A 19,989-nucleotide genomic window follows, 5' to 3' on the forward strand; every position below is an offset into this window, starting at 1 on the left:
TCCCTAAAATGTGACTGTCTAGGAATTACGCTGATTCCAATGGGATATTTTTAAGAAGCTGTCTTTTCCATTATGTCCACCTCTACATTTTGAAATCACAGTAAATAAGTGAGTGACACCCTCTGAGGTACAGGAAAATTGATAAATTGAGGAATAATAGAAAAAGGAATAATAGTATTAATAATATAGGTTTATCCTAAAATGTTTTTGTGTAAACATGGTATAATCTTTTTTAAAATATGAGATTTATCCAAAAACTGTTCATAACTTGCTTCTAGAAGTAAGGTCAACAATTATATGTAAGGTCTTTTAATGTCCACTGCTCAGTTTAATGCAATTGTGTTTACTATCATTATTTTTAAGATGACTTTTAAATAAAATTATGTGTTTATTATAATATAAGAAATTCATAAAAATAAAAGAGAGAGAAATACACTGTCACATAATATTACACTATCAAAAATAACTTTTAAACAAAGTAACTTTTTTTTTATTATACTTTAAGTTTTAGGGTACATGTGCACAACCTGCAGGTCTGTTACATATGTATACATGTGCCATGTTGGTGTGCTGCACCCATTAACTCCTCATTTACATTAGGTATATCTCCTAATGCTATCCCTTCCCACTTCCCCCACCCCACGACATTGTTCAATTCCTACCTATGAATGCGAACATGTGGTGTTTGATTTTCTGTCCTTGCCATAGTTTGCTCAGAATGATGGTTTCCAGCTTCATCCGTGTCCCTACAAAGGATGTGAACTCATCCTTTTTTATGGCTGCATAGTATTCTGCGGTGTATATACTGTGAATAGTGCCCCCCCCAAAATATGTGTGCATGTGTCTTTATAGCAGTATGATTTATAATCTTTTGGGTATATACTCAGTAATGGGATGGCTGGGTCAAATGATATTTCTAGTTCTAGATCCTTGAGGAATCACCACACTGTTTTCCACAATTGTTGAACTAGTTTACAGTCCCACTAACACTGTAAAAGTGTTCCTATTTCTCCACATCCTCTTCAGCACCTGTTGTTGCCTGACTTTTTAATGATTGCCATTCTAACTGGTGTAAGATAGTATCTCATTGTGATTTTGATTTGCATTTCTCTGATGGCCAGTGATGATGAGTATTTTTCATGTGTCTGTTGACTGCATAAATGTCTTCTTTTGAGAAGTGTCTGTTCATATCCTTTTCCCACATTTTGATGGGGTTGTTTGCTTGTTTCTTGTAAATTTATTTGAGTTCTTTGTAGATTCTGAATATTAGCCCTTTGTCAAATGGGTAGATTGTAAAAATTTTCTCCCATTCTGTAGGTTGCCTGTTCACCCTGATGGTAGTTTCTTTTGCTGTGCAGAAGCTCTTTAGTTTAATTAGATCCCATTTGTCAATTTTGGTTTTTGTTGCCATTGCTTTTAGTGTTTTAGACATGAATTCCTTGCCCAGGCCTATGTTCCGAATTGTATTGCCTAGGTTTTCTTCTAGGGTTTTTATGGTTTTAGGTCTAACATTTAAGTCTTTAATCCATCTTGAATTAATTTTTGTATAAGGTGTAAGGAAGGGATCCAGTTTCAGCTTTCTACATATGGCTAGCCAGTTTTCCCAGCACCATTTATTAAATAGGGAATCCTTTCCCCATTTCTTGTTTTTGTCAGGTTTGTTAAAGATCTGGTGGTTGTAGATGTGTGGTATTATTTCTGAGGACTCTGTTCTATTCCATTGGTCTATATTTCTGTTTTGGTACCAGTACCATGCTGTTTTTGTTACTGTAGCCTTGTAGCATAGTTTGCAGTCAGGTAGCATGATGCCTCCAGCTTTGTTCTTTTGACTTTGGATTGTCTTGACAATGTGGGCTCTTTTTTGGTTCCATATGAACTTTAAAATAGCTTTTTTCCAATTCTGTGAAGAAAGTCATTGGTAGCTTGATGGGGATGGCATTGAATCTGTAAATAACCTTGGGCAGTATGGCCATTTCCAACATACTTATTCTTCCTATCCATGAACATGAAATGTTATTCCATTTGCTTGTGTCCTCTTTTATTTTGTTGAGCAAAATAAAAGAGGTTCTCCTTGTAGTTTGTATTCTACAAATACAAGGTTTGTAGTTCTCCTTGAAGAGGTCTTTCACATCCCTTGTAAGTTGGATTCCTAGGTATTTTATTATCTTTGAAGCAATTGTGAATGGGAGTTCACTCATGATTTGACTCTCTGTTTGTCTATTATTAGTGTATAGGAATGCTTGTGATTTTTGCACATTGATTTTGTATCTTGAGACTTTGCTGAAGTTGCTTACCCGCTTAAGGAGATTTTGGGCTGCAAACAGGCACCTCTCTCACCACTCCTATTCAACATGGGGTTGGAAGTTCTGGCCAGGGCAGTTAGGCAGGAGAAAAAAATAAAGGGTATTCAATCAGGAAAACAGGAAGTCAAATTGTCCTATTTATAAAGCAACTATTTTAAGTATGCCAACAAATATCTGTACAAATAATAGATTGTCCAGAGGAACTATTGCTCAAAACTCTCTGAAATTGTAGTCTTTTGCCCAAATAATGGGGTTAAAAAGAACTTTAACTCATTCACATGGAGGAATCAAATAGACACATGAACACAATGAACAATATAAGATGATTGCTGCATAATCAACCCCAATTGTTTAGTGCACCTCTTTGCAATACTAATGGAAGCTAGCATAGGCCCCAAAGTATTTTAGCTACTGTCTAAATAGTAGCCTTAAGGAATTTTTTTTAAAAAAGAGACCTGAAGTTGAAAGACAGTACATTTTATTAAAGTACCTAAGAATGTCTGAAAGCCTCCTCAGAGAACATGTGTGTTCAAAGATTAACCAAATGGAAGAGATTACTCTCTGTGTGGTAGTAGTTCCAGTCAATGTGTAGTCTTACTGATTTAAACAAAGGCAAAGAAAAACACAAACTTATTTTAACATCTAAAAATTCTTCTCTAAATATAATTGAATGTTAAATCACAGAAAGTTACACTTGACTGGGTGCAGTGGCTCACGCCTGTAATCCTAGCACTTTCAGAGTCTTCAGTGGGCAGATCACTAAATCAGGAGTTTGAGACCAGCCTGACCAACATGGTGAAACTTCGTCTCTACTAAAAATAAAAAAAATTAGCTGGGTGTGATGGTGCGTGCATGTAATCCCAGCTACTCGGGAGGCTGAGGCAGGATAATTGCTTGAACTTGGGAGATGGAGGTTGCAGTGAGCTGAGATCATGTCACTGCACTTCAGCCTGGGCAACAGAGCGAGACTCTGTCTCAGAATAAAAATAAAATAAAGTAAAAAGAATGTTAGGCTGGGAATTACATGTAAAAGAATATAATCTTACTTAACTCTAACTCTTAGCAAGGACTAAATTATTTCTCTCAGTTTAGAGAAATAGAATTATAACCTATATTTCTTAACTCCATGTTAGTTCTCTTCTAAAAACAATTGAGTAAACGGTTTTATCTTTCCATTTCTGCCTGAGCTAAACTGACTTACAAATTATATGATTAACATATGTGAAACACATATAATAAATCTACAATTCTGTAAAGACAACATTCTTCTTTACCTATTCCATTCTTAGAGAACACTGAAAACCTTCGATGAAGAATGACTTTCCTTTTAGCCTTTAAATCATTTACATTTAGTGAATGCATTCACTATTATATTCCCAACATAAACGGCATAATCTTTCTCATCTCTGTTTTATTCCTCATTGCCCAAATGTAATTGACTAAACTAAAATTAGTACAGCAAATTTTTCTTCAGTTTGTCGAAGTTGCAAACATTGATTCCTGAACTAACAGCATTTTTTATAATAATGATATAGATAAAGATCAGCATCATTAGACTATAGAGCAGAGTTGCGTGAACATACGTGGAAGAAAATAAATTGAAAGTGGTTATTACAAGTATCCTCACTACACTTCCTTGAAAATACACAGGATATCTATTACAAACTTGGATACAAACCATTACTTCGCTATTAAACAATGTTAGTCTAAATATCTATAGTTTAACACATTTATTGCCTCATTATACAGGATGTTGATCTTATCTAGTGTAGAGTTCAACTGGTTTTCTATTGCAAAAATGAAACATACCTTACAACTTCAAAAGACAAAATATACTGTATTAAAAGGAATTAAATATTTGATAAAAATGAAAGTTGATATGATAAATGATGATACTGTCTACTAAAATCATCAGAATAACTAAAATAATTATTCTCATCACAGAAGCAAGAGTCATTTCAAAAAGATTGACTATTACTCAAGCACTTTAAAATATTGACAATTGTTATAATTACCAATGAATCATTTGAAATATATAGTGTTTCTAAGATAAAATTCTTGTTAATGTATTTGAGATACTAATTCATAAATACACTGAACAAAAATGTAAAGATTATAATACGGTTTGGATGTTCGCCTCATCTAAATCTCATGTTGAGATGTGATTCACAGTGTTGGAGGTGGGACCTGGTGGGAGGTGTTTGAATCATAGGAGTGGATTCTCCATGAAATGCCCTAACATCATTCTCTTGGTGGTAAATGAGTTCTCATTCTGAGTTCACACAACATATAGTTGTTTATAAAGAGGTCTCTCTTTCTCTCTCTCTCTCACTGTGGGATGTGCCCGGTCCCCTTTCATGATTATAAGCTTCCTAAAAGTCCTCACCAGAATTACGTGCTGGCTTCACACTTCCTGTATCGCCTGCAGAACCAGGAGCCAATTTAATTTTTTCCTCTATAAATTATCCAGCCTCAAGTATTCCTTTATAGCAATGCAAATGGACTAAAACAGATTGTACTGTGGTTTTTTAAATACTCATAAACATTGCTGAAATTTGTGGCATAATTTAAATGATTTTAATGATTTTACAAGTGGTCATTAAGCCATTTTAACTTTCCATCTCTAGTGAAAGATAAAAAGATCTGTGGCAGATATACATGAAAGTATCAAAAGAGTCTTAAAAACTGCCTGAAGGATTTCTTGTATAAATGGGGTTCTTGAATATTAATACATAAATGAAAATATTTCTTCCCATACCTGTTTATTAAATTTAAAAAGCTGTATATTATTTCAAATATGAATGGTGTTATGGATTGAACTGTGTCACCCAAGGGAAGATATTTTGAAATCCCAAGCTCCAGCATTTCAGAATGTGGCCTTATTGGAAATATAATTATCGCAGATGTGATTAGTTAAGATAAAGTTATACAGAAATAGTGTGGGCCCTAATCCAATATGATTGTTATCCTTATAAGAAAAATGCAGTAAAAACAGACACGGTGAGGGAGAACACTGTGTGACGTCTAAGGCAGCTGCAAGCCAAGGAGCATCCAAGATTGACTGAAAACCGCCAGAAGCTAGAAAAAGGCAGGAAAAGATTTTCCTACAGCTTTCAGAGGGGAGCATGGCTCACCCATCCCCTTGATTTTGGACTTCTAGCCTCCAAAAAATGCAACAATATTTTTTATTGTGTTTTTGGGTTTTGTTGTTGTTGTTTGTTTGTTTGTTTTGAGACGGAGCCTAGCTCTCACCCAGGCTGGAGTGCAGTGGCGCCATCTCCGCTCACTGCAACCGTCGCCTCCCGGGTTCAAGCAATTCTCTGCTTCAGCCTCCTGAGAGTACCTGGGACTACAGGCGCCCACCACCATACCTGACTAATTTTTTTGTATTTTCAGTAGAGACGGGGTTTTACCATCTTGGCCAGGCTGGTCTTGAACTCCTGACCTTGTGATCCACCTGCCTCAGCCTCCCAAAGTGCTGGGATTACAGGCGTGAGCCACTGGGCCTGGCCAACAAATGGACCTAATTAATCAAAGAGATTCTGTGCATCAAAAGAAATAACAGAGTAAAGAGAAAACCTACAGAATGGAAGAAAACATTTGTAAACTATGCATACGACAAAGGTCTAATATCCAGAGTCTATAAGAAATTTAAGTTAGCATGCAAAAACCAAACAACGCATTTAAAAACAGGCAAAGAACATGAACAGACACTTCTGAAAAGAAGACATACAGGAAGCCAACAAGCATATGAAAGAATGCTCAGCATCACTAATTATTAGAGAAATGCAAATGAAAACCACGATGAGATATCATCTCACACCAGTCAGAATGGCTATTATTAAAGAGTAAAAAATAACAGATACTGGTGAGGTTGTAGAGATAAGGGAATGCTCCTAGACAGCTAGTGGAAATATAAATTAGTTCAGTCACTGTGAAAAGCAGTTTGGAGACTTATGAAAGGATTTAAAACAGAACAAACATGCGACCCAGCAATCTCATTACTGGATATATACTCTATGCAATATAAATCCTTCTACCATAAAGACACATGTAAGTGTATGTCCATTGCTGCACTTTTCAAAATAGCAAAGACATGGAATCAATCTAGATGCCCATCAGTGGTGGACTGGATAATAAAACCGAGGTACATATTCACCATAGAATACTATGTAGCCAGATAAAACCAAATCATGTCTTTTTCAGCAACACAGATGGAGCTGGAGGCCATTAGTCTAAGCAAATTAATCCAGGAACAGAATGCCAAATACAACTTCTTCTCTCTTGTAAGTGGGAGCTAAACATTGAGTGCACATGCAAAAAAAAGCGGGGGGAACACTAGACGTTGGGGCCTACTTGAGGGTAGAGGGTGGGAAGAAGGTGAGGAACAAAACACTATCTATCAGGCACTATGCTCATTACCTGAGTATGAAACAGTCTGCACACCTAACCCCCACATCATGCAATGTATATGTGCAATAAACCTACACATGTACAACCTCAACCTACATTAAAGTTGGAAGACAAAAAAAGATCATCTCTCATATCAAGGACCAGGAAAATCACAACTTGAACGGGAAAGAAAAAATTAGATAACAGTGACACAAAAGGAAATCATCTACTGAAATTATATGCCAAACATTTTGAAGTAAATATCATGAAAATAATTCAACCAGCAATTATAAGTTATCTTGAAACAAATTAAGAAATGGAAAAAAGCAAAAATTACAAATTATAAAAGAAAGTCCATGGAAATTATAGAACTGAAAAATCAAATAACAAATGAAAAGCTCATCAAAATAGATAATATTGGTAATCACAGGACAGTCCTCAACAAATATAAAATAATTAAAAATTATACAGAGATTGCATCCTCTGGCCATAATGAAATCATACTAGAAATTAATAACGAAAGGACAACAAAAAATCTTTATGCACTTGGAAATTAAACTACAAAAAAAAGCACTTCAAAATAATCCATGCATCAAAAGAAAAGTATCAAAGGAAATTCAAACAAACAAAAAACATAAATATGTAAAATTTATTGGAAATGATAATACACCATCTCAAAATATGTTGGATATAATTAAAGCATTGCTGAGATTATTGCATACACTAACAAAGAAGAAAGGTCTGAAGTCATTAACCTAAGTTCCGACATCAGGAAAATGAAAAGAAAGAAGTAAGTACCTTATGGTGAAAGATGAAATGCCTTTCCACTAAGACCAAGAAGAAAGAAAAGTTCTCTCCTTTTCTCATTCTTGTTTAACACAGTGCTGCAATTTCCAGGCACTGCACTAACACATGCAAAAAGAAGTAAACGGCAAACAGATGGGAAATAAAAATAAAAATAAAACTTTGTTTGAAAATGACATAATTCTCTGTGTAGAGAGAATTTACAAATAATCTCCTAGAACTAATAAGGACATTCAGCAATGTTGCAAGATATATGATCAACAAATATGTCATTCACATTTTAATATAAGCAGTTTACCATTAAACAGCACAGATTTAAACTGTCTGGGTCCACTTATATGAAGATTTTCTTCAACCTCTGTCATCCCTAAGTTGGCAAGTTTTACCCCACCTCTTCCACTGCCTCCTCAGTTTATTCAATGTGAAGACTCCATGTGTGGATAAAGATCTGTGAAGATCCACTTCCACTAAATGGATAGTAAATATATTTTATTTTCCTTATGACTTCCTTAATAACATTTTATTTTTGCTAGTGATTTTATTGTAAGAATACAGTATATAATACATAGACAAAATATGTAAGAACATGACTGTTATTGGTAAGGCTGCTGGTCAACAGTAGGCTATTAATAGTTAAGTTTTAGGGGAGTCAAAAGTTACATATAGATTTTGGACTGTGCAGGGGTCACTTCTCCTAACTCCTGCCTCATTTAAGAGTCGACTATACTAACAATGAGTATGTGAAGAACAAAAATTTAAAAGTACAATGCCATTTTCAATTGCTCCAATGACAATGAAATCCTTGAGTATACACTTAAAGTATGTATAAGATCTATATTCTGTAAACTAAAAAATTCCAACAAAAGAAATCAAAGAAGATGTAAGTAAGTAGAGACATACCATACTAACATTGAACAAAGTGAAGATGTCCATTCTCTTGAAATTCATCTCTAAGTTTAATGGATTTCAAAAAAAATTCCAGTATGGCTCATTTTAGATATAGGCAATCTCACTCAAAGATATCATATGAAAAGATCCAATCTCTTTTAGTTAAAACATTGTTGAGGAAAAGGGGGAGGAATCACCTTACCCGATATTATGGTCTGCTGTATAGCTACAGTGGTCAAGACAATGTTGCATTGGTAGGGGGACAGATCAATAGATCAGGAATATGGAACAGAATACAGGATCCAATTCCCCCTACCCCACATCTGTAGAATTCCAGCCTGAGAAGCCATCCGTGTGTAACACAGACAGAGGACCACCTTGGAAGTGAAGCCACTGTAGAGAATGACTTCGGGAAATAGGCCCAGACAGAGAGCTTCTCTGAGGATGGAGTTTCCCAAAGCCATAATGTCAAGACCCCCATCCCAACATCTGAGGAATGCAGAACCTCTGTCCCAGCGTTTCCTAAAGGCAGGACCCCCACCACAATGGGTCCAGAAGGTGGGACTGAAGGCCCATTGCATCTAGAGGGCAAAGCATTAAGCCGACGAAGACCATTCTCAAGCCTTTAGTTTAATATTACTTGCTCTGTTGGCTTTGGGACTTACTTGGGATATGTTAGTTCTGCTTTTTGTTTGTTTGTTTGTTTGTTTGTTTGTTTGTTTCTATTCCTCACATTTGGAATGGAATTTTTGTCCTTCGCCCATCCTATCATTATGTTTTCAAAACACATAACCTGTTTATTACATGATCTCACACTGTAGGAAAATACGCTCAGGATGAATGTAACTTGAGTCTCATCTATATATGATTTAGATAGTAATTAGATGAGGCTTTAGACTAGATTTGGGAATTAATGCTGGATAGTTAAGACTATTGTGGATATTGGTATGACTTGAATGCATTTTGCTGTGAGAGGGATATAACAGTATAGCTGAATATTGTTATAGTAACTAGAATAATTAACTACAACAATTCATCATTATATTCCAATACATAGACCAAAAGATCATATTGAAACCAACCCAATAGTCTCATGGACAGGTATTTTTGGATAAACATAGAAATTGCCCCTTCTGGTCTTAAAACTTGAAACCCATATTTGTTTCATCTGAGTTCCTTCCTCAGGAAACTATCCTTCAGGCATCTCAAAAAGTATTAAAGAACTGAAACTCACCAGATCACCACTTACTGACAGTGAGATGTAGGACCCGTCATTCATCATGCTTGTTTCCTTGCCCCTCCGTAGTCATGTTTACTCAAAGGACATGATTTCTTTCTGTCTGACACTCCAGCTAATGTCACAACACTTTCCAGTTTACTTTTGGGGTACGAAGTACATTAATTTTCTTTTAGTCTCTTTAATATTTCTTGAGCAGAAATTTGTAATTGCTCATAATCCATTGCATCTTACTGGGCACTCTAGAGGTCTACATTTCCTGGTTTCTTTTGCAGTTAGGTTGGGGCATGTTTCTCTTATTTGGGATTTTACTTCCAGGCTGTGTTTAAAGCTACTTAGATGATTTCTTCCACCATCTTTGCTCCTTTTCCCTGTTGACCCATACATGCAGAATTTCCAGAAAATGAATCTCAGAGACCCTACTTAGGTAAGTATCACTCAGAAGAGTTACCCAGAATAAAGTGAGACATAGATGTCCTGGGTTGATCCTCTTACTCTTCATTATCCTCAATAATACACAAACATTGCTCATCCCAGGACCACTGCGTTTGTCATACCATTTGCCTGAGATTCTCCTCCACTTAGTTCTCACTTGTCTGCTGTTCTTCCTTCATTTTGGGTTTTTGCTCAGATTACTTTGTCAAAAATGCCCTGTTTCATTGACTGTTAGTTAACAATGGTTATTTAGTCTTTTCACACCCTCTATTTCCCTTTATTGCACCTACCAAATATACAACGACTGTTTATTTGTGTAGTCATTTTTTCAAATATGTATTTTCTTACAACACTGCACATTTCATAAAATATGATTTATTCATAAGTCACTCCCCTGTTCCACCAGAAATAAATAGTTGATAAGGAAAATTAAAATCAATGTTCTCTGGCTGGGCACAGTGGCTCACCCCTGTAATACTAGCACTTTGGAAGGTGGGGGCAGGTGGATTGCTTGAGCCCAGGAGTTTGATGCCAGCCTGGGCAACATGGCAAAACACCATTTCTACCAAAAAAAAAAAAAAAAAAAGCCGGCAGTGGTGTCTCATGTCTGTAGTCCCAGGTACTTGGCTGAGGTGGGAGGACTGACTGATCCCAGGGAGTGAGCTGTGATCATGCCACTACTCTCTTGCCTGGGTGATAGAGTGAGACCCTGTCTCAAAAAAAAAAAAAGAAAAGGCCACCATTTTATGTAGGATGTAATAAACAAGGCCATCAGCACAATGAGGAACTTGAGTGTAAAACTTCTAAAAAGAAAAGCATGATGATGATAAGAAAGAGCTACTAAAACTAAGAACAATAAGCAAAAAAAAATCACTTTTTTCTGAGTGGGAGAAACAAAGGTACAGAGACGGTCTCGCTAAAGGAAAACTGTAAATTTAAGTAGCAATAAAGAAGGTGGCATAATTTTCTCCAGCAGTATTCAGTGGCAGAGGAAAAATATATGCATGCAAGTAGTTTGGTTGATTGAATTTGTGGGCAGAAAAAAATAAAAAATAAAACCAAACTCTGAATTGTGGGAAACTATTTCAAGCAAAGGCCAGGGTCTTCTGGAGGTATTAGGGAATATTACAGCATGAAATGACAGATCTTAATAAAGAAGTTTAGAGAGAATAAGAAAACAGTATAGTTGAATATTGTTATAGTAACTACAATAATTAACTACAACAATTCATCATATATTCAAATACATAGACCAAAAGATCATATTGAAACCAACCCAATAGTCTCATGGACAGGTGTTTTTGCATAAACATAGAAATTGCCCCTTCTGGCCTTAAAACTTGAAACCCATATTTGTTTCATCTGAGTTCCTTCCTCAGGAAACTATCCTTCAGGCATCTCAAAAAGTATTCAAGAACTGAAACTCACCAGATTACCACTTACTGACAGTGAGATGTAGGACCCGTCATTCATCATACTTGTTTCCTTGCCCCTCCCTAGCTCCTGTTTTCATACACATTGTTGCTATGTAAATTTCCTAGTATTACTTGGTCAGGGAGATGGATTTGAGACTGTATTCCTATCCCCTCAACTGTGGCACCTGATAAAAGCCTTCTTCCTTGGTAATATTTATCGTCTCAGTGATTGGCTTTCTGTGCAGCAAGCAGCAAGACATAGACTAAACTCGTGGTGTTTTGGTAACAACATATAGTACAGCAGACTTGATTACAGAAGGAAGAAAGCAACTACAGGGCAAAAATAAAAGACTGTGAGGGGAAGAGGCCCAGTAAATTTTCATTTGTTTTGTTTTTCTTTTGAGACAGAGTCTCACTCTGTAGCCTAGGCTGGAATGCAGTGGCACGATCTTGGCTCACTGCAACCTCCACCTCCTAGGTTCAAGCGATTCTCCTACCTCAGCTTCCCGAGTAGCTGGGATTACATGCGCCTACCACCACACCCAGCCAATTTGTGTGTGCGTGTGCATTTTTGTAGAGATGGGATTTCACCGTGTTGGCAAGGCTGATCTTGAACTCCTGACCTCAAGTGATCCGACCACCTCAGCCTTCCAAGTTCTGGGATTACAGTCATAAGCCATTGCATCTGGCCTAGCCAAATAAGTTTTCAAAGTAGGTATTTTCACAAGAAATATGAGAGAATTTGGGAAAAAATTAGTATTCCTGGCAATATTTTTCAAATAAATATATACTGATAAGATTTTGTATTTTAAATATTCATATGGCATAACAATTTCTTCTACTGTGATAATAAAAAAGCAGGAGCTTCTTATTCATAGAAACCAAATTGTTACATTACTAAAGCTCTAAGGGTTTTTATAGATTTTGTAGGCCCCCCTTCCTCTTATGGATGGTTTGGAAAGGAGAGCTCAATAAAATTATGAACTTTTTAGATTGTAAAACATTTGTGCATGGTCTTGTCTTTTTCCATTTCATTTTATTTTTCATTATTACACAAATTAAATAATTGAGCAATTACATCTGAATTATCTTCAAAAAAGCATTCTGCTTAGGGAACAAGTGTAAGATTTAAGTATATATTTAATTTTTAAAGAATACAATATTTATATATGCACATATTAAAATCTCAGAGGAATAAGTTTGATATAGAATACATTTAGTAGTAACAAAGGAAATTAAATTTTGTAAGTAATGCAAGTAGGAGATTATAACCATAAAATACATGATAGGAATTTGAAATGAATGCTTTTCTTGACCAGAAGAACGGATACAGGAAATTCCATTTGAAGAAAATGATGATGTGGATCCAATTTTTTAAAAATGAAATAGCAGGTTCACTGAGGCCTCCTTCTGCTTGCAGGAATTAAAATAGAGTTTGAATCTATAATCACTATATCTGTTGTTCCCTTTCTAGTATTTCTTAAAGCCACATATAATTTTAATGACATGTTCTTTCTGTGTGTTCATTTTTATGTTAGTATATACTCAGATACTTAAATAAGTATAACACAGGAAAGAGGTGAGCCATTAGTAATAAACAAAGGGATTTAAATTTGAGAAAGTACAATTAATACTTTTATATTCATTTTTAATCATTCACTGATAAGACTGCATTAAGTCGTCAGAATTGTGCTGATTTACATAAATTTCCAAGTTCAGTTGCAGCACTTCATCGATGGAGTCATGATGAATATCTTAGAAAATCCCATCTGTTAACAAATATGTGACCTTATTAGTACAGAAAATGTCAATTAGAAATATTACTATAACTAGAAAGGTACTGTAAATCAGATATTTGGTTTTCTCTGCAAAAAACCATTAACTGTACAGGCTTAATGGAATTTGTGAAGCAACTTTGCAACTTTGGTAATTATTAATTAACACTGAATACATTAGAACCTATATGGGAACTATTGGCTAGTTTCGCACATATAATCAATGAACTGCATCAGTCAAATTTATATTCACTTGTAGACAAAAGTGCTGTGTAAGAATCATTATCAATTAATTAGTACTTAACATTTAATTGAAATGAGCACAGTGAAAAATATTTTGTTTCCAGAAAATAAGCTTATAAGCTATGAACAATTTTGTTTGCTTTTCACTCTCCATTTCACTCCCCAAACACTTTTTAAAATTAGGTCGACAAACAAAAACAAAACTGTCACTCATTTTTTTCCAACTTAACACTCACCGCTACCAACTGCACAATTCTTATTACTGTAGTGAAAATTTAGTGTATGAAAAGTATGAGATCAAAAAGTAAACTCAATGAATGATGAGCTCTCAGATCCAATCACCCACGCTTTACAACTTTAATGTTTAAGCTTTGTCATTGACTCTTGATTTCCTTGAATACAATCTCTCCTTCTCATTCAGCATGTCTACAAATGCTCCTCTTAACTTTTCCTAACCACTTGTTCGCAGATATATTTGGGGAGAATCTTCTACAGGATGCTTAACTAATGCAGCTTGTTGATGGACTCTTGTTAGTCTTTCTCTTATTTCTAAAACGATAGAAACAATTTTATCAATTAGCAACATTATTACCCTCTATTCCATAGTGGTTTCAATGGTCTACAATGATAAAGGTCAAATAAGTTTAATTCATTGTAATTAGAGGCATAATGGACACTATAGCTCCAGTATTATAGAACTCTCTAGTTCAACATTGTTACCTTCATGTTCTAACAAAGTTTTGTCTCTACCAAGCTGAAAATTTTCAACTGTGATCAAACTGTAGCAGACTCAGAGCCTCTAGGGCTACTAGATTTTGGCATGGTATAGTTCCACCTTATTAAGCAGTGTTTATTTATATGAATGGTGCAGATATACTTGAATAAATCATGTTTAATCCAACTGTAGCTTAATGATGGCAGTATAATTTGGAAGTCATCACCACAAAACATGAGAGTGTAAGGAAAACACAGGAAATCAAAAGAGCCAGATTTCAGCATGGATATAGAAACAAACAATATGAATCTTGCTCCTGTTGCTTAGGTTTTCGGGGCCTTTTCCATCTTAGCAGTAAACATATGTTCTTGAATGTCTCTAATACCTATTTAAATGAAAATCATACATTCCATTTTGGTAGTGACTTTAAGACTCATTATTTACTATGCCACATAGTGGTGTTTAACCACTATAATGATACTGCCTACCAGTTGACATTTTCCCGTTTAACCAATAGCTCTATTGATAGAAGTATATGGCAGCATATAAACTAGAGTATTTTTACATTTTAATAATATTTATTTTAGGGTTGCTAATTCATTTTGAGTTTTAATATTTATAATATTCATATCCAACATTATCAGGACAGGTTTGAACACAGGTACCTGTGCAGCATTTTACCATTTTATACAATCAAGTGATTTTTTTTGCATAGTGATCCATCTCATTTTTATTTCTCATTGGACCGCAAATCAAGTAACACTTTGCAAACAGCAATGTGATCATTGAAACAGTTTTTGCTTGTTAATTGCACCTCATGCCTTCACTGTCATCTGAAACTGAGATTAACAGTCTTCCTTATAAAGAGATCTGCTTATTGATTTTGCAAAGGTTGAACAGAAGAAGCTTTACTCTTTTTGGTAACTGTAACAAGCACTACCTGCCTATATTGATTACTTACTCTCCATGTTATAGTAAATTGCTATTGTGAAAACATAATGACGCTGAACATTTGTGCTCAGATGATAGGGTAATGTTTGAACACTGTGTGCCTTATTCTTTGTAGATTCACTAATAACCTCTTTAATCAATTCTGTTAAACATATACCATGGATGCTAAAGCAGAAACTAGCCTAATGGCACAACTCATATACGAAGCATAACATTTAATGACTTCAAAAGAAATAGCATCAATTACTTTCCATCCTTTAGACAGTATGTCAGATTTTTACTAATGGTATTTATAATAAACCTAAAATAAATCTATAGAAACTTTAGTTCTATGACTACTCTTCTTAAGCCAGCATTGGTGAATGCAATGGTATATATTTTCTGACATGAATTATATGCTTAAAGAAGATATTTTAATGAAAACACACAAATATTTCAAAAATAAGTACATTTTAATTTAAAGGCTTATGGAATCACACGTGTTAGAATAAGATGTCACCTGAAAAAAGCTCAATGTGGGGAATTTATGAAGATTATCATGAAAGACATTGTATCTCATCATAAAAATTATATTTAAAAAATTTTTCTGGCCGGGCGCGGTGGCTCAAGCCTGTAATCCCAGCACTTTGGGAAGCCGAGACGGGCGGATCACGAGGTCAGGAGATCGAGACCATCCTGGCTAACACAGTGAAACCCCGTCTCTACTAAAAAATACAAAAAACTAGCCAGGCGAGGTGGTGGGCGCCTGTAGTCCCAGCTACTCGGGAGGCTGAGGCAGGAGAATGGCGTGAACCCGGGAGGTGGAGCTTGCAGTGAGCCGAGATCCGGCCACTGCACTCCAGCCCGGGCGACAGAGCGAAACTCCATCTCAAAAAAAAAAAAAAAAAAAAAAAAGAAATTTCCTTTTAAAAAACACCAATAATTATCTATTATATGGATTGAATTAGTTTAAATAAAAATAATTATTTGAGATAAAATTATCATCCTATTATAATATCATTCTTATAGATAGGAAACACTACTTAAACAGATTTGAATAGAACAATGAAGACTAAAAAGAAAAATATCTAAAACTATTATAAGCAAAGGTGAAAAATAAAGAAGTTACATACATATAATAAAAGTTACAATTCTTAGAAAATATATTATGCTGTATTGTAATACAATATAAATACTAGCTCACTTAAGAGTATTAGCCAGTAGATTTATGTAATATTTTGTGTTGTTGCTCTTTGTTAATTTTATTTTCATTTTTCTCAGTCTTATTTTTACTTGCTATTGATTGCATCCATTTAGAAACAAAACAATGACTATAATCTTATTATCATTATTTCTTTGGAACCTAAAATAATCAGGCCTAATTATATCAACCTCAAGATAATAACCACTTTTGAATTGGACTTTTTGTAATCAGTTGTGTATTCAATATTTTATTTTATTTTATACTTTATATTCTAGGGTACATGTGCACAACGTGCAGGTTTGTTACATATGTATACATGTGCCATGTTGGTGTGCTGCACCCATTAACGCATCATTTACATTAGATATATCTCCTGATGCTATCCCTCCCCCTTCCCCCCTCCCCACAACAGGCCCCGGCGTGTGATGATCCCCTTCCTGTGTCCAAGTGATCTCATTGTTCAATTCCCACCTATGAGTGAGAACGTACGGTGTTTGGTTTTGTGTTCTTGCGATAGTTTGCTGAGAATTATCTAATATAGTTCATGTGCTAGAAAGCTGGTTGACTATATGATGATACTAACAGCACAAAATACATTTATTTTAAGAGAACATAAATTCTGTAACGTCATATAAAATAAAATAATCAATATAAAAGAATCTATATGGATGCATTTAAGTTTGCCTGCAAAATTCAGAACAGGTTTCTAAGATGAGGATTATTTAAGATGAGCCTCACTATGCTTTTGCTTTTTCATTGATTAATAATTGATTTAGAAAATCAAGTGTTTGATTTGTCCAAACTCATGTAAGTTTAAACTGATGCTTTTGTGCGTCAATTTCATAAATCATCATTAAAAAGTGTTGAACATATATAACTTTTTAATTTTAATATCTTATTTTTTAATTTAATTAATTTATTTATTTATTTTGAGAGGGAGTCTTGCTCTGTTGCCCAGGCTGGTGTGCAGTGGTGCAATCTCGGCTCACTGCAAGCTCCGCCTCCTGGGTTCCCGCCATTCTCCCGCCTCAGCCTCCCGAGTAGCTGGGACTACAGGGGCCCACCACCACAGCCCAGCTAATTTTTTGAATTTTTAGTAGAGACGGGGCTTCACAATGTTGGCCAGGGTGGTCTCCATCTCTTCACCTCATGATCCACCCGCCTCTGCCTCTGAAAGTGCTGGGATTACAGGTGTAAGCCACCACGCCTGGCCTAAAAAGAGTTGTACATACATAACTTATTTAATGTATTTCTTAAGATGTTTGATATATTTAAAAATTAGTTTTGTTATTAAATTTGAATATAACACATTAAATTGTGTATAAATATTGAACAAACACATGAAAGCTTTCTTAATATTCATTAGTTTTTTAACTTTACTTTTTTTACATTCTTCTTGAGTTTATTTTTCTCTGAAAGTTTACATATACTCACCAGCATATTTTCTAAAATGGAGTTAATTACGTTTACAAGTTTTTCAAGAGCATATACTATTTCTAACTAAATGTATGGGAACATGTAAACATTATCTTATTGAATTTAAATGACATTTTCCCAAAGAAGGCATACAAATGGCCAAATAGCATACAAAAAATGCTCAACATTATTAATCATCAGATAAATGCAAATTAAAACCATAATAAGATACCATCTTACACCAGGAAGGATGGTTATTAGCAACAAGTAAAAAATTAATAGATGTTGGTGAGGATGCAGAGAAAAGGTAACACATAAACTATTGGTGGAAATGTAAATTAGTACAACCTCTATGGAAAGCAGTATGGAGATTTCTTAAGAACCAAAAATGGAACTACCATTTCAATCCAGCAATCCCACTATTAGTTATCTACCCTATAGAAAAGAAACCATTATATTAAAAAGATACCGCACTTGTATATTTACTGCAGCATTACTCACAATAGCAAAGATATGGAGTCAACCCATGTCTCCATCAACAAATGGACAGAGAAAAGGTAATGAAACACTACTCAGCCATGAAAAAGAAAAAAAAACCACTTCTTTGCAGCAACATAGATGGAACTAGATGCTATTATCTTAAGTGAAGCAACTCAGAAAAGAAAGTCAAATAATGAATGCTCTCACTGAGAAGTGGGAGCTAAATAATGTATATACAGGAATATAATGAGTGGAATAACAGACACTGGAAACTTGCAAAGGTAGGATAGTGAGAGGGTAATGAGAGATGAGAAATTACTTAATGGGTACAATGTACATTATTCGAGTGATGGGTACCTTAAAGCCCAGACTTCATCACTACATGATGTCCATGTAACAAAATTGTACCCCTGAAATCTATTTTTCAAAGTTAACACATTAAATTTTTAGAGCAGTTTTAGGTTCACAGTAAAACTGAATAAAAAGTTCAGAGTTCCCATACACTCCCTGCCCCATCCACATACAACCTCCCACACTATTCATTGACTTTTCTCATATTCTTTCATAGTATTCTTTTTAATTCCTTAGTTATTACTCTTTGAAAACTAGATTTTTCCTCAATGATTTCAGAGAAATATGTATGCAATAGGAATTCTAACATTAAACATTGCTCATTATACTATTAATACATATGAATAAGGTTTGCAAACCTGGATAATTATTTCAGCCAAGATTAATGTACTTAAAATACAAGATAATAGCTTTACCCAAATAAAATATTAAAATGATTTGTACTATTTATTATAATCTACATTAAATGCTACACACGTGCATGCATCGCCATAGTTTAATGCCTTCTCTATTCTTTTTACCATATGTATCTTTTCACACTCATTGTTTGTGTACTTCTAAAGAAATCAACCATCTATAATATTTAACACTCTATTTTTACTGAGGACCAAATATAAAATTCATCTCTCAGAGGCTTCAATTCAGGGTAAAGTGCTGAATAAATTAGCCAGCAGACAACAAAAAAATAGGTTTTTTAAAATCTGTTTCTTTGCTCAACACCTATGAAATGTCCTAAAGATAATTTGAAATTCAGTAAATACGCTTGGTACAAGTCTCATTTTTCTCTTATATTTATATATTTAAGATTATATGCTTTAATTATTTAAATATTAATGGTGTTTAGATATTATTTAAATATTTAAAAATAATGTAAATATTTCAATATAAATAAATATTATTTAAATAGAAATAAATAATATTTACATATTGTCTATTTGTTCTGCAATTTCAACTTCAGTATTTAAGAAATTATTTTAGTAAACGTGATTTTAGGTTTACTTTGGTTAGAGTTAATTTCTGTAGACTGGAGAGCATCAGTGAGGTGAGGAGGGTCTTTTAGAAATAAAGATTTTTCATGCAGTGGGACTAGTAGAAAATGATTCATAGAAGTGTGGAATCACTTGAAACCTTCAGCAAATTCTTATGTACCTGGGTTATATCAAGGGATGGATTTTTGTTTTTTGTTGTTGTTGTTTGTTTGTTTTTTGAGACAGAGTCTTGCTCTGTTGCCTGGGCTGGAGTGCAATGGCATAATCTCGGCTCACTGCAACCTCTGCCACCCAGGGTCAATCAATTCTCCTGCCTCAGCCTCCTGAGTAGCTGGGATTACAGGTGCATACCACCATGCCCAGCTGATTTCTGTATTTTTAGTAGAGACGGGATTTCACCATGTTGGTCAGG

The sequence above is a fragment of the Trachypithecus francoisi genome, unplaced genomic scaffold (assembly GCF_009764315.1).
Source record: "Trachypithecus francoisi isolate TF-2019V2 unplaced genomic scaffold, Tfra_2.0 Lachesis_group14, whole genome shotgun sequence".
NCBI classification, from domain to species: domain Eukaryota; kingdom Metazoa; phylum Chordata; class Mammalia; order Primates; family Cercopithecidae; genus Trachypithecus; species Trachypithecus francoisi.